The following is a 14,214-nucleotide window of genomic DNA, read 5'->3' on the forward strand; positions in this document are numbered from 1 at the left end:
GGTTTCACCTGATGGTAACACATCTCCACACAACACTGAGGTGAGATTCATTCAAAGAAAAGGCTACTGTCATAAAACCCTAATGTTTCTACTCCAGATATATTGAGTCAACAAGAAATGGAATGCAACTAGAACTTGGAAGAAATTCCTGACACTCTTTCTGTGTTGCTGTCGCCCTCTTGACAGCGTTTCTGATGCATCTTCACAAATTACAAAAAAAAAAAAAAAAAAACACCTAGCATTTGCAATGGTCACATATTTCCTCCAATTATTTAATAATGTCTTCAATATGCGCTGTATGTAATGCCACTAAATTATGAATTATTCGGTAACTTTAGCCAAAGCATCCAAACAAACCAGTTTCAAAAGAAAATCCCACAAAAGTTGAACTGATTACAAGTTAGGAATTAGAGAGAGTGACGGCTGAAATTGAATCAAAAGTTGCTTTTAAAAAAAAACTTTAAATGAGGATCATGCACACATGCAAACAGGCTAACTGAGCTAATATGTTGTTTTTACAGATTAGCTTATTTCTTAGTTGTTTTGTCCAGGATGTTTATATCATTTAAGGTGAAAAAAATTATTTTTTTTTTCAAATACTGATCACATTTCTGATCTAAAAGATTACAGACTTCCAAAAAGTGATTAGAAAATGAGCATTTTATGATTCCACCCACAGTTCACTTAACATTGAACCATGACATCATGTCTTGCAGGTGCTAGTCTGCAGGAGCGTTACACTTTGACCCGACGAGGCCCCGCCCAACAGGAACCTCCAGATCCTCGTCTTTCATCCCGAAAGGATCATTTGTACTAGAAAGTTTCCGGTTTTCTTTACCTGCATTGACGTAAAGTTGCTGGTTTCACGAAGCAGAGACCATCAACGGGCTCTCGGTAAGTCTGAGTGTACAGGAGGAAGGATGATCACTTCAAAGTCTGGCCTAATGATTCTCAGAAACCTGGTTTGCTGCTTCTAAATTGAGAGCAGTAATTGGCAAAAAGGGGATGTGAGTCTATACGGGTACCAGAGGAAACGTATAGACTCTATGTGTAGAACACGAATGCATTCACGTGGATTTAATAACAACTTTGTATCTTGATAATAATCCACATTTACATGTGTCTTACATACAGCGATTTTGTTGCCACACAAGACCTCTGTGTTGCACTGCCTTCTCACTGCATTGCATCACAGGGGGAAGCGTCAAACTTCAAAGATGATCTCTGGCATTTTTTATTTTCATACACCACACTGAAACAAGCGTTGGCAAAGAAAATGTTAATGTATCTCCTGGGTCATTTCAGCATTATTACCCAAGCAGCAGCTGTAGGCACCAATGTTTTCTAATGAAATTATTTCAATTTATATCTGTTTATCAATGCAGCAAAGAGAAAACTCTAGATGTGTCTTAATATACGTATATATATATATACATATATTAGAGGTGTATGGATCGATCGGCCACCGATCATAATCGGCCGATTTCCGTGAAAACTGTATAACTGTAGCCTTTATCCATAGGCGTATGTCTGCATTATGGGAATTATACTTCCTGTTTTTATGTGCATGACATTTTTGTTAGCCTTTGACCGTTTAAAGATGGCAAAAAAATATCTAACTTTTATACCTATTGATGAAGTATGAATTGATGTGCCCCCATCCCCCCAGTGTTCTACTTTCCCAAAAAAGCAACCCTGTGTAGAAGGGGGGGAGACTTCATTCCAAACTGTATTTTAAAATGGATAATGGTAAAAAAAAAAATAATAATAATAATAATAATAATAATAATAATAAGGTGGTATAATAAATAAATAACAGCAAACAACTGGATCTGATTTAAAAGATAGACGGAGACTGAGAAAAATAGATGCTTCTGCTAGCTGCATCCTGTGGCTAACAATCTCATTGCTTTGGTGTTTTCAATCAATTAGCTTGCAGGAGCCCTCAAGAGACCTACACACACAGACACACACACATGCGTACACACACGCACACACGTACACATACACACATTAATGGCTCCAATCAATGCAGGTGATTAAGGATCAAATCAGAGACAAATATTCAATTTTGTAAGTGATTACTCCTTTGGTTTTGGAGCATAAATGTCAGAGCTTTCCTTCTTTAATCACATTTGCATAAAAGTCATTTTTGATCCCAATTTCTGTGGAATATACTAATTTCCCGTCCTGCGTGCCACCTGACCTGTTAACAAACACAACACACACTGCTGGATTACCATTTGTGGGTTTAAAAAAAAAAAAAAAAAAAAAAAAGGTTAACCACCTGGGATATGAATATTTCTAAAACAGGTGTTGAAAATAAAATTTTGTTTTTACCTTCGCAAAGCTTTTTTTTTTCTTTTTTTCATGTCACCACCTGTTACAGCTCACTAATGATACAGATAATAATCTCTGGACCTCACAAATATTTGGGTAAGTATTTTGTGCAGATACTTGCAAACACATGATCTTGTACAGAATCATGTGTTTATCAAACCTTTTATGCAGATATGTGGTAGTCAATGAGACAATAACACGGTGATAACTGTAGAGTAAAATCAGGGTTATAAACTAATAATAGCATAAAACCTACATTTTGGTATCTTAATTTTGGTTGTATGTTACAGTAACAAATCAAAAATGGTTAATTACAGACTTAATAGTCAGGGTTTGTGATTATTATATACAAACTGAGACAAATTGTGTGTTTCAGTACATAAGCTACCAGGTAAAACAATAAAAGGTCACTTCATTACTTTACTAAACTGACTGATAATTAACTTCTTAAAATCATGGTAAATTGTTAAAAAGAAAGTTTGTATTTAATGTCATTCAACTGTGACTTTATCATGTTACAGTTCAATAAAGGAAGCAAAGAAGGCATCTCCATTGCTGGCTTCTTTGCTTGTCATGGTTTTACGTAAAAACAACAAATTAATTGGCACAGCTACAATTAATTTAGTTAATTGTAGTTAACTAAATTAACTACAATTAATTAACTACAACTCAGTATGTATACTGAGTAAAAATTAGTCAGTATACATACTGTAAACTTTTTGACTTTATTGTTTGGTTATGCCTAAATAACCATGATTTTCCAGCTTTACCATAAGCCGTATAACCGCTACAACACTTTCCACCCCAATTTTAATTGACACATTTTATGTATTTACTGTAAGTACGACTAGAGTACAGTAAATACATAAAAAGTAAAAGTAAATGGAGTAATTTATTACTCCAAATTGGGAGTAATAAATCTCCCAATTTGGAGTTTTTACTTTATTACCAACTTCGTTCTCAATTTATTTTTTTTGCATATTTATTTCTATTAAAAGTAACACAAACACATATGAACATACAACAGAACATTACTGATTTCGATAATTGGATTGCACTCATATATTTTTATCACCAGCCTAAAGCCCTGTTGTTATCATCTTATCGAAGAGAACATGGTATTGATATTTTTTTAAAATATTGATCTTTATCTACGATCATCTGTAGAGATTCTCTTTAAGTACTTTAAATCACATCTGCTTATGAAGAGCTTAATCACAAAATTATGTCACAGGCATAAAAAAGTTGAATAGTTTTTTATTATTATTATTTGTTCAGACAATATCTGTTTAAATAATACCAAAGGCTTTTTATATAGCTCACAAATAGTACAGAAAATAGCTTTGCATGCGGAAGAATGCCTGCATCGCACTATATATATATATATATGTGTGTGTGTGTGTGTGTGTGTGTGTGTGTGTGTCTGCGTGTGTGTGTGTGTGTACCACGTCTCCAGAGGCCAATAATAATCTGTGCTCAGGGTCAGGGGCCCTGAGTTATGAGAACATATTGATTCCAGTGAGTCTGGCAATGATTGAGGGCTGTTTGTGACCAGAGTCGCTCTTCGTCGTCGTGCTCGGAGTTCTCCATTGTGCACCAGAAAGCCCCCACAATTTGTCATCCAAAATTGATGCTGAACGTATTCTTCCCTTAGGTTTGTTGACTGCAGCAGCGCAGGATTTTACTGGGCCACCAAGCTGACCCATAAAACCAGCATCATAGCCTCACCTTATGAGTGGACTGTGTGTGTGTGTGTGTGTGTGTGTGTGTGTGTGTGTGTGTGTGTGTGTGTGTGTGTGTGTGTGTGTGTGTGTGTGTGTGCGTGCGCGCGCGTGTGTGTGTGTGTGTGTGTGTGTGTGTGTGTGTGTGTGTGTGTGTGTGTGTGTGTGTGTGTGTGTGTGTTTGCGTGTGTGCGTGCGTGTGCGTTTGTCATCAAGGTCTCTAAAAATTGGTTATCACGCTTGTGGTGAGTTATAAGTTCCTTCAATTTATTGCTTCCAAGCCATCAGATGATCTGATTGACTCATGAATCACCCGTTATGCTTGATCTAAAAAGCAACAACTAAACTGAGACTGAAGCCGACGTGGAAGTCGCTTAAGTGCAATATCAGTGAAAACAGCCTGGGGCTGTCTATAAAGAAAAAAAGAAAACAGCTTCCTGCTCCTCAGCCCCGTGTCCAAATATGATACCAGTGCAAGTTTATCTGTCGTTTTACTGAAAGATTGAGTAAATGTAGATTATATATTTAAAAATATCAAACCTGAGAAGCTATATTCACTGTGTGTTCCTACTTATATATTTTACTTCAAGAAGCAATACCAACAATATATGTTTTTTACATTGTAAACAACTGACAACTAGAGCCTATCAACCAGAAAAGAGAGGAATTACAACTATTTCAGGGTTTTTTTTCTATCTCAAATCCTGGTGATGTTGTCAAAGTGTGGTGTATGGTAAGGCAACCCCCCTCTACTATTCCCCCATGCCAGCAAACACAAGTTCTCACCCCCAACAAAGTCCAACTAAATATGAACGATTATAAATCAGAAATGGTGAAATGCAGTCTAAACTTCTTAGACCACAACAAGATGCTCCAGTATTTTTGGTTTTCCAGGTACAATGTGCCATTTAATAGAATAATCAAAAAACTATGTCAATTTTAGTTGTTACAAAAATGCTACAGATATCAAATATGACTTGAAAGAAATCTTACTTCCCGATTTAACACCATGAAATTGGTCCTCTGTCTCTTTAAGAAACTTCTGCTCTCTCTGAAACTCCGCCTTCAGGAAGTCATCACAACATGGCTCGTCTATACTCAGTTCCACCAGGTGTTTGCTAATTCCTGCTGGCTAGTCTGAAGGAACTGAGTGGGGGAGTGGAGGGGACAGCTGCTCTGTGAGGCAGAAGCTCTGAAGTTTAGAAAATGCAGCTGTTCAGACAGAAATGTGATTATTTACAGACATTTCAAATTCAACAAGAAAGCATCAATTTTAATATTTTTGCATGCTAGGTTTTAGTCCTCCAATGACTTTGCAAATGAGGTGATCCAATAAAATCAGAAAAATAAATTAGAAAAAAACCTAAAGTTCAGCAGACACCCCCTCATTTCCCAACGCCTGTCTTTTTCTCGGCTTGTTTGTTGTCTTTATTATAGATTTACGGCTCCGTTTGGCTGTGCCACACTTTTCAGTTTCTGAGACACTCCCCTTCAAGCAGTGTCAATATTTCTCATCAAATCTGTAACAAGTTAATGTTTTTTTTTTTTTTCATGAGCTACTTTGATGGTTTGAAAGACTATGATGAACAAGTGGTTATTAATCATAAAACGGAGGTATGTCTGTGGGTGTTACTGGCATGACTGGCATGTCTGACGAGTTGACGGGGTAAATGACAAGCTGTTTGGACGAGGCTCCCAAACGGTTGATTCACCGTTGAAGCAGTTGCATGAACAGTGTTTTGACTCAGCTGTGCCATGATGACTGTCATTTTGAGGTGACTCCAGTCGACCAATAGGCAAGAAGATATTCTCTTTTCTTTCATTGTTGCGGCAATAATTGTGTTGTTTCAGATAATCACAACTAGAAACTCTCAAGGAGTTTTTATTTCCAATTGCTATGTAATAGGACAATTGTTGACGCACAGATATTTCTGGATTTGTTCTTTTTTCTTTTTTTTTTTTACACCAATCAGTAAATAACTAAAAGCTTAATTTTATTTTTCATGGCCTTTTTAGCAGTACTTATGATACATAGGAGTTTGTTTGCAATTGGAACGTCATGAAGAAGAAAAAAATAAGCAAAAATATACACTTTAAGATTATTTTTTTGTTCTTTGTCACACTTAAAAGTTTTGAATTGTAGGAGAAATATTGGTCAAAAGTAACCTGAGTAAATACAAAAAATATTTTAAAATATAATTTTTTACCCCTAAATCATCATGTGGGAACATTTTTGTTAACCCAGGTTATTAATATCTGTTGAAATTTGCTTAAAATCAAAACCAAGAACAGAAGGAATGTCACGGTGCTGCATGTGTTTTTCGAAACCTGTTATAAAAACATGTTTATGTGCATCATATTTCACTGAATTGTTTTTTTTTGGAAATATTTATACGTTCAAAAGTGTGAGTTCAGTTTTAGAAGTCAACATCAACTTGTAGAAATGCCAACTCGCAAAACGTGGCAGTCTTTAATTAGGCCTGACAATTATTCCTCATAAATTCTCAAGCATTTACAAATACCTCCAGGCGAGAAAGGCCAAAAAAAAAATACAAAATACATTTAATTAAATAAAAAAAAAGTAGCTGGCACTCAAACTGAAGGTGCATCTGTCACAGCAACCGCTAATTTATTTAACAAAGCGGCCCTTTTACGGAGAGAAAACTGGAGCTGTGAGTCAAAAGACACTGACGGGAACAGATGGAGATTTCACACACACACACACACACACACACACACACACACACACACACACACACACACACACACACACACACACACACACACACATGCAAAAAAAAAAAAAAGAAAGACACAAAGTATAACTCACTGGCTCAAAAAGGGAATTAATGAAGTAAATCATCACTTTCGTGACAGACTCTATGACAAATCTGTCAAGGTTCTCCCAAAGAGCATGTTCATCGCAGGACCCTCAATCAAAGGCAAAATGACACGCCGCCCTTCGCTGTATAAAAAGTAATATGATTCTCTTTTATCTTCACACCCAGATCTTCCCAAATTTACTTTTAGAAACAGCCGGAGGGTTTCTTCAACTCACAGTGAACTGTTACTGCCACCGAGCTCTCTCCAGCCACCAGGCCGGAAAAATGCGGCGAGGTCGCTTTATAAATAATTTAAGACGCAGGAGGTTAACACGGCTCCCTGATCCCACTTTACGGCTTATTGCCCAGAGCGCACGCTCTAAAGGAAATGTTGTTGTTTCATGACCGCCATGATGGGGTTAAGCGCCAAGCTTGACCTCGCCAAATCTAAACATCATAAAATCTTTATGTGCGTGTCGGTGGCCCAGAGAGTCGAAGCACATTTCCATCTCCCGTAATACCTGACAGAGCTCCAGGCGTTAATATGGAGAGCGATCAAATATGTTCTGACAAACTACAGCAAGAGCATGAACGGCCTTCATAACAAAAGCTCTTCTAACGACAGCGGCCACTTGAGAGAATATTTAATGTACATCTACAGCGAGGTAAAGTAAATCTGTGCAAAGTCTGTGCAATGATGACTTATTGATGTAATTTGCAATAAAAAGCTGCTTCTGAATTCAAATGTATGTTTATTCCAGTATTTCTTTATGTGAAAAAAACTTAAGAGAGAAACAACCTGACTTTAACTGAGTTTAGGAAAAAGTTCGGCAAAGAAGTCTCGAAACGTTTGTGAAGCAAAACCCTTTACAGAGTTTAGAGGAGAGAAGGTGTGTTACTGCAGTTAGGGGTTCGAATGTTGACCCAATACGATATCAGCACGGATCAGATATACTTTATTATTTATTTTGTAGAGTGGAATGCTAGAAAAGGCTTGATCAAGAGGAATTACTCAAAAAGAAAACAATAGTCAACAACAATTGGTCCACCCAGCTAGGTCCACCCCAGGCGTTTTGCACAGCTGAATGGTTGCCATGGAGATTTAAGGATATATTTTTCAAACATGCATGAAAGAATCAAGGCAACACTCCAGGTGTGGTTTTGATGAAGGAATAAAATGATCACATGACACAAACCTATAAAACGTCAGTTTTGCATAAAACTGCAAGTACCTTTAAGCAATATTTTCTCAGAAACCGAATGCTGGATTTTTATTACATCGGACCACAACCGTCAAAACTTACAGACATAAACACTTATGCTACATTTTTAGCATGTAATGACTCTAGACAATATCTGCTAGTTTATTACAAGGCAACCCAGAGACCCACAGGGACAAACAACAATGCACTCCTCTGGGTCGGTTTGCAGGAGCCAATTAAATCTACATTTGGGGCAAAGCTGCAGTAGCTGGAAGGACTCCATGCATTCAAAAGAAGAATATGCAAACTCCATGCAGCAGGAGTCGGAATCCAGGACTGTCATGATGCAGGGTAACTCCGCAGCACCAAGTCCGTCTAAATCGATAGAGTATTAACAGCTGTCAAGGCCACATGGATCACTTCATTATTATTATCATTAAATCTGAAAAAAGAAACTGAAAACGAAGCCTGGAAGATTGACTTCCTTCAAGAAATGGTTGAGATGGACACCAGAGGTCGCTCTCTGAATGTGATTATGTCATGGCCAGAGACTTCAGACCCCCACCATCCTCTGGATACCACCTTGGCAAAGTTCATTCTGCAGAGAATTGGATTCTTCTCCAACAGAATGTGTGTTTGTGTTGGTGTGTGCTGGTGTGTGAGGAGACCTGACCTTGAAGAATTGTTTGTTCCTATTCTCACAGTTTCTCTATTGCTTTCCCAAATGCTTATTCTCCTTCAGCAAAGCGATATCATAGCCTATTATCATCTGTACGTTGCTGCGCTCCTCCATTCTCAGCATTTTTTGAGACTTTGTTGTTCCTGCTGCACGATGGTGTCAAAGTAAGCATGTGAAGAAGTAAGAGTGCTAAGTACTTTTGATTCTTCACAAGAGTTTTTTTTTTTATATCACGTTTAGTTTTATCCTCTCTGGAATGATAATTGCTGTAATCACTGTTTAACTGCTGTGAGAGCTGCACTTGAGACACATTTTAATCCATATTTCCCTCATTTAAATCTATAGATAGGCAACAGCAAAACACTTGACAAACAGATATTAACCAGAGCCTTACAGAGTTCAACCATAAAAACATGCAAAGACATTTATTTCTTGGCCACATTTTTATCCATCAGGTTTAACAGTAGCCTGGTAAAAAGCAGCCCCTTGTTCTATGCTTCACTTTGTACAGAGGGTCTGGAAATTAGCATAGCTTCCTTTGGAGGAAACAATCATTCAATACTGTAGTGACAAGTTAAAATGTTAATCAGCAGTACAATGTCTTACATGTTTCTCAATGTGTAAGACACACTGACTTTGCTCAATATTTGGAGGTGTGGCCAAGATGGACTGAATGTCTTTTGTTTACTTCTTCCACTGTTGTTGCCAAACTGCAACCGAAGTCCAACAACAATTCTGAAACAGAGCAGAAAATCAACATCATTGTTCGCTGATTGGCCAAGAAGAAATTCCTCCTAAGAAATCAAGCTCCATGGGAGAAATCACAGATGGAGAACTGAAGGGAGATGAGAATCAACTGGGATTGCATTGGTAAAGCAATAGCCATTCTGGTTTAGCAGTGTTACGAGTTTGGTAACATTACCCAGTAGTTCTATAACTTGTTTTAAGTTGGAATGGATCAATGTGAAAATTTGAGCCGATATTGATATCTGATATTCATACTGCTGTTATATTTGATAACCAATATTCTATATATAATATATATATACATATTCTATACCGGACAGAGATTCTATATATATATATATATATATATATATATATATATATATATATATATATATTGCCCTACACTTTCAACACCGTGTAACAGTGACCACACTGCTACTTTACTTTTCTGCTTAGTTAAACACCCTGATAATCCTCTGCTACACCACTTGTTCAGTCATCACATGATTACACAAATTCCACATGGCTGACCCCTTCACCCTGACCTCCTGAAATTCAAGCAGCAACAAAATGAAAATAAACGTCTATTGTTAACATCAGCAGAGTTTTACTTATTGGATGAATACCGATATGTTAAATTACCAACATCAGCCGATACCGATATCTTATATATCGTGCATTCTTAGAGTCAGGAAAAAGGAGTGGATGTTTTCCTGCGTCTCCCTCAGAATCCGTATCTCATAATGAGCATCCAGATAAAAACAAATGTACAGCCAGAATTACAATCTCCCAACACCAAAATAATCCCCACGAGAGCTAAGTACAATTATAGTTGTTTTGATCTTGTGTTGCTATACATTGAGGAACTGAACCGCTCGCCTCATCAGTCAAGACGCTGCTGATTTCCTGTACAATGAAAGTCTGGATGATTGTGGTAATTATCTCGACACCCAGAGAAGTGCTTTCAGCAAAAGCGCAATCAGAGTAACCTCATTTGGTGAGGTGCGATCTGGTTTGAAATTATCCCAGACATAAACTCAAAAAAAATAAACTGCCTGGTTTTTGCACACTGGTTTTGCTCAGTGGTATATTCTCAATCGCCTCAGAGATTCATCCTGTGAACTGCTGCAGCATTCATGTTCATGTCAAGATTTAGACATATTGGACAAAAACGGCTGCCGGGAATCTCAGCTACCGGACAGTGATGCTCAGTATCATGCAAACTTACTGAATAATCACAAAATACTGTTTTACACCTAGCCTTTCCTTCACTGTAGAAGACAGACACAGCAACAACAACCAAAAAAAAAAAAAACTGCAACCAACTGGGAATTGACTTAGCCTCTCTGTCAAAGTAAATATTAGTTTAGTTTTATAAAGCAGAAAAGATTTTACCTACTGTTCTCCAGAAAAATGAAATTGGCACAGAGAGAGCATATGTTGAGCAATTTTAGGAAAAATAAACTATGAGGAAATCATTTGGCTTTCCAGCAAATAATTATTAAGCTTTGTCTAAACTATTACTAAAATGCAAGTAAAATACATGCTGAAATAAGATAGGAAATTTGCTAAAATTTTTAAAGGGGGAGTATCATGTATTTTCCAGCAGCATGTTGCCATTTTATAACAGAATCAAGTAGCTATGTTACCTTCAGTTGTTATAAAAATGTTGCGTATATGAAATATAACTTAAAAGAAACTCGATTTCTTAATTTAACACCTTCAAATTGGACCTCTGTCTCTTTAAGAAACTCCTGCTCTTTCCAATGCTCCACCTTCAGGAAGTCATTCGGCATCACTCCTCAATTAACCCTTAATGTTTTTACCAGCGTTACACTGAGAAGAAGCTTGTATAATAAGCTCAGATGTTCAGCTCCACCAGGTGTTTGCAAATTGCTGCTGGCTAGTCTGTAGGAGCCGAGTGGGGAGTTGTAGAGGAGCGCTGCTCTGTGAGGCCGAAGCTTAGAAACTGCAGCACTGAGGAGGAGCTTTGTTGTTGAAGGCGGAGCTAGGCCCACCCAGGTGTTTTGCACAACCGAATGGTTGCCGTGGGAGATTAAAGGATTTCTCAAACTTGCATGAAAGAATTAAAGCAACAGTCCAGATATGCTTTTGATGAGAAAATATGTAAAGCTCCGAAACGTCAATTTTACATATTGTCAGGTGGTTGAAACACCTTCTGTCTTGCAAACAGAGGTTGAAGGCATACAGAGGTGACTTGAATATGACATTACTTATCACAAAGAAAAGGTAGAAGTTCCTTCCATCCTAAACAGCTTCTAAAAGTGCCCGAGAATTGAAAGAGAAGAAATGTCTTTCATCTCCAGAACCAGAACCAAACATTAAGAAGCAGCATTTAGCTTCTATACACCACAAATCTGGAAAAAAATAAAAACACCCAGAAAACTGCGGAACAGCTGAAATCAAGACTAAAAACCCACCTGTTTAGAAATGCTTTCGAACCACAATAAATGGAACATTGACTAATATATTCAATACATATTGAACCTAAAATACTTATTTATTTCCTGATATAGAAATGCCTTGTACCTGAGGGATCATATTTCTAACCTTTCATAAACCTGAGATTTTTTTTTTCTGGATAACAAAACACATAATATCAGCCGAAAGAGCGCCCCCTTTTGCCTGGATGCGTAACTTTTTTTTTCTTTTTGCCATAAGTTAACCCAGACAGAGGTCCTAACAGGTATTTTCCTTCTGCACAACCAGTTGACAACCGCTTTGCGTCACATAGGAAGGATAACCGAATTGAATATATTCGTATACGTAGTTAAATGATGCTCGTTTCTCAGATAATTTAGGCATCGAACCGTCTGAACCGGAATATCGGCAACAACAAAAATAGCCCAAATTGCGCTTGTTGGGCGAGACTTAAGTATATTTTAAAATTGAGGCTGAAGTAGTGACATAATTTGTCATTCTGTTTGATCTCCGGCTCTAAACGTGAACGTGAACTGCATGTACTTTATACCCAAAGAAAAAAAAGGAGGAACACGGGTCTATGAATTAGATACATTGATTATTATTATTATTCGATTTGAGTTTTAATGTCCAAACTCAAATTCAATATCTGTAATGAAGCAGTTCATTAAGCTAAAATTATAAATAAATAAATAATAAAATAAATAAGTAAATAAATAAATAAATGTCACGCTGTTGTTAAAAAGTGATGTAATGTCCCCAAAATTCACAAGGCCTCTGAGGTACAGGCAACAGACTCATATGAACCAGAAAAGGATTTTTTTTTTTCTATTATCGACAGGATTTGACTTCAGTAGTGTTTTAAAACCCAAACTCTTGTTCCACTGCAATTTAAATACAAGCAACAGGAAACGACAGACAGACGCGTTGGTTTTTCTTACCTTTTCAGACATCAACCTGGACGTCTGTGTTGTGCAGGAGAATAATTTTTTATTTTTTATTTTTAAACGCCTGGTAATCCTCAAACGTAAGCGCCACTTTCCAAATTATTCACTGTAACTCCAGAGCCCTGCGTCTCCCCCATGAACAGGTTCGATATTCCAACCGCTTTGCTCTCGAAACCAAAAAAAAAAAAGAAGAAAAAAAATCACAATCACAACCGAAGTGGTCCTCAGGGTTCAAAAAGTCCCGAAGATTGATTTCCTCATCGTTTTAAGTCATTCGGTGGTGAAATTTGTTGCATAACCGTGAAAGAAGGAAGGGGTAAATAATTGGACCCTGACGCGCCTTGAAGCCGTGAACATTGGTCACCGCGTTTCCTCCTTCCCTTCTCCATCCGCTTTCAGTTCACGCAATTGCTATAAACTTAAGTGATGAGACCGAAGGAGAGAAGCGTATCCAAGTTGAACAGAGGGATCTCCATCAGCCAGCGCTGGCTGACGCGCTGCGCCCCCAGAGATTGGGGAGCTCAAACACGCGTCTCGGGGTGGCAGATCGGCGCCGTTGCAAAAATACAATTAAAAAAAAATAATAAAAAAAAGGAGGAAAGAAAAAGGAAATAACAAAAAATCAAAATGTCAGAAAAGGGCTCCTCATCGCGTGCCTCTTGGCGTATGCTCCATCACCAACTTCAATCCAAACGCTCCTCGTGCTCCGCGATGCGAGCGGAACGCAGCTTTCTTGCCCGTCACTTGGTTTTGAACGAGCATCTCTGCGGGACTCGCCTCTGCTAAGTCGGGGAATTCCTCAGTAGACACGAAAACAATAATAATAAAATAAGAAAAGAGAGAGAAGGGAACTACATTTCCATTTAAACCCAGCGCAGAACGCAGCTCTTTGCTGGCCCGCCTGTTGCGACTATTATTTATTTATTTATTTATTTATTTATTTATTTATTTATTTATTTATTTATTTATTTATTGTGGGATCCCAGCGCACCGACTTCACCAGCAATCGTTAAAGATTGCGCAGTACAAAGCAGGCACGCGCTCTGTGGGTGATTTCATCCCAGCTGAAAGACGGTCTGAACCATTTCACTACACTCTCCTGTCGGATGTTTTACTGGCAAAAAGGTCCACGTGCGTGAAAAGATCTCAAACACACGCGGAGCTAAAATGTTAGACGTATGAGGTGACCGGTGATGTCGGTTTGCTGATATTTACTGCCACTGTGTAGAGGCGCTGGTGTGTCTGATACAGGTGGGGTGGGAAGTAAAAGGGCCTTTGAGGTGCAGCGAATGAATATTTAAACGGCAGCAGCCGTGAACGCAGAGAGAGACG

General features: G+C 37.9%; 1 protein-coding gene across 5 annotated transcripts in view; it reads right to left on the reverse strand.

Moving 5' to 3' along the window:
• The window catches only part of cacna1ib (calcium voltage-gated channel subunit alpha1 Ib), a 203,490-nt gene extending 189,704 nt beyond the window's left edge, over positions 1-13,786 (reverse strand). For all 5 annotated transcript variants that reach the window (XM_008434689.3, XM_008434762.3, XM_008434828.3 and 2 more), the window contains exon 1: positions 12,877-13,786. The gene's annotated coding sequence lies outside the window, so the exon portion shown is untranslated. The remainder of the gene's footprint in view (positions 1-12,876) is intronic.
• Between the last annotated feature and the right edge of the window lie 428 nt (positions 13,787-14,214).

This window comes from Poecilia reticulata, chromosome 1 (assembly GCF_904066995.2).
Source record: "Poecilia reticulata chromosome 1, P_reticulata-male-v2, whole genome shotgun sequence".
NCBI lineage: Eukaryota > Metazoa > Chordata > Actinopteri > Cyprinodontiformes > Poeciliidae > Poecilia > Poecilia reticulata.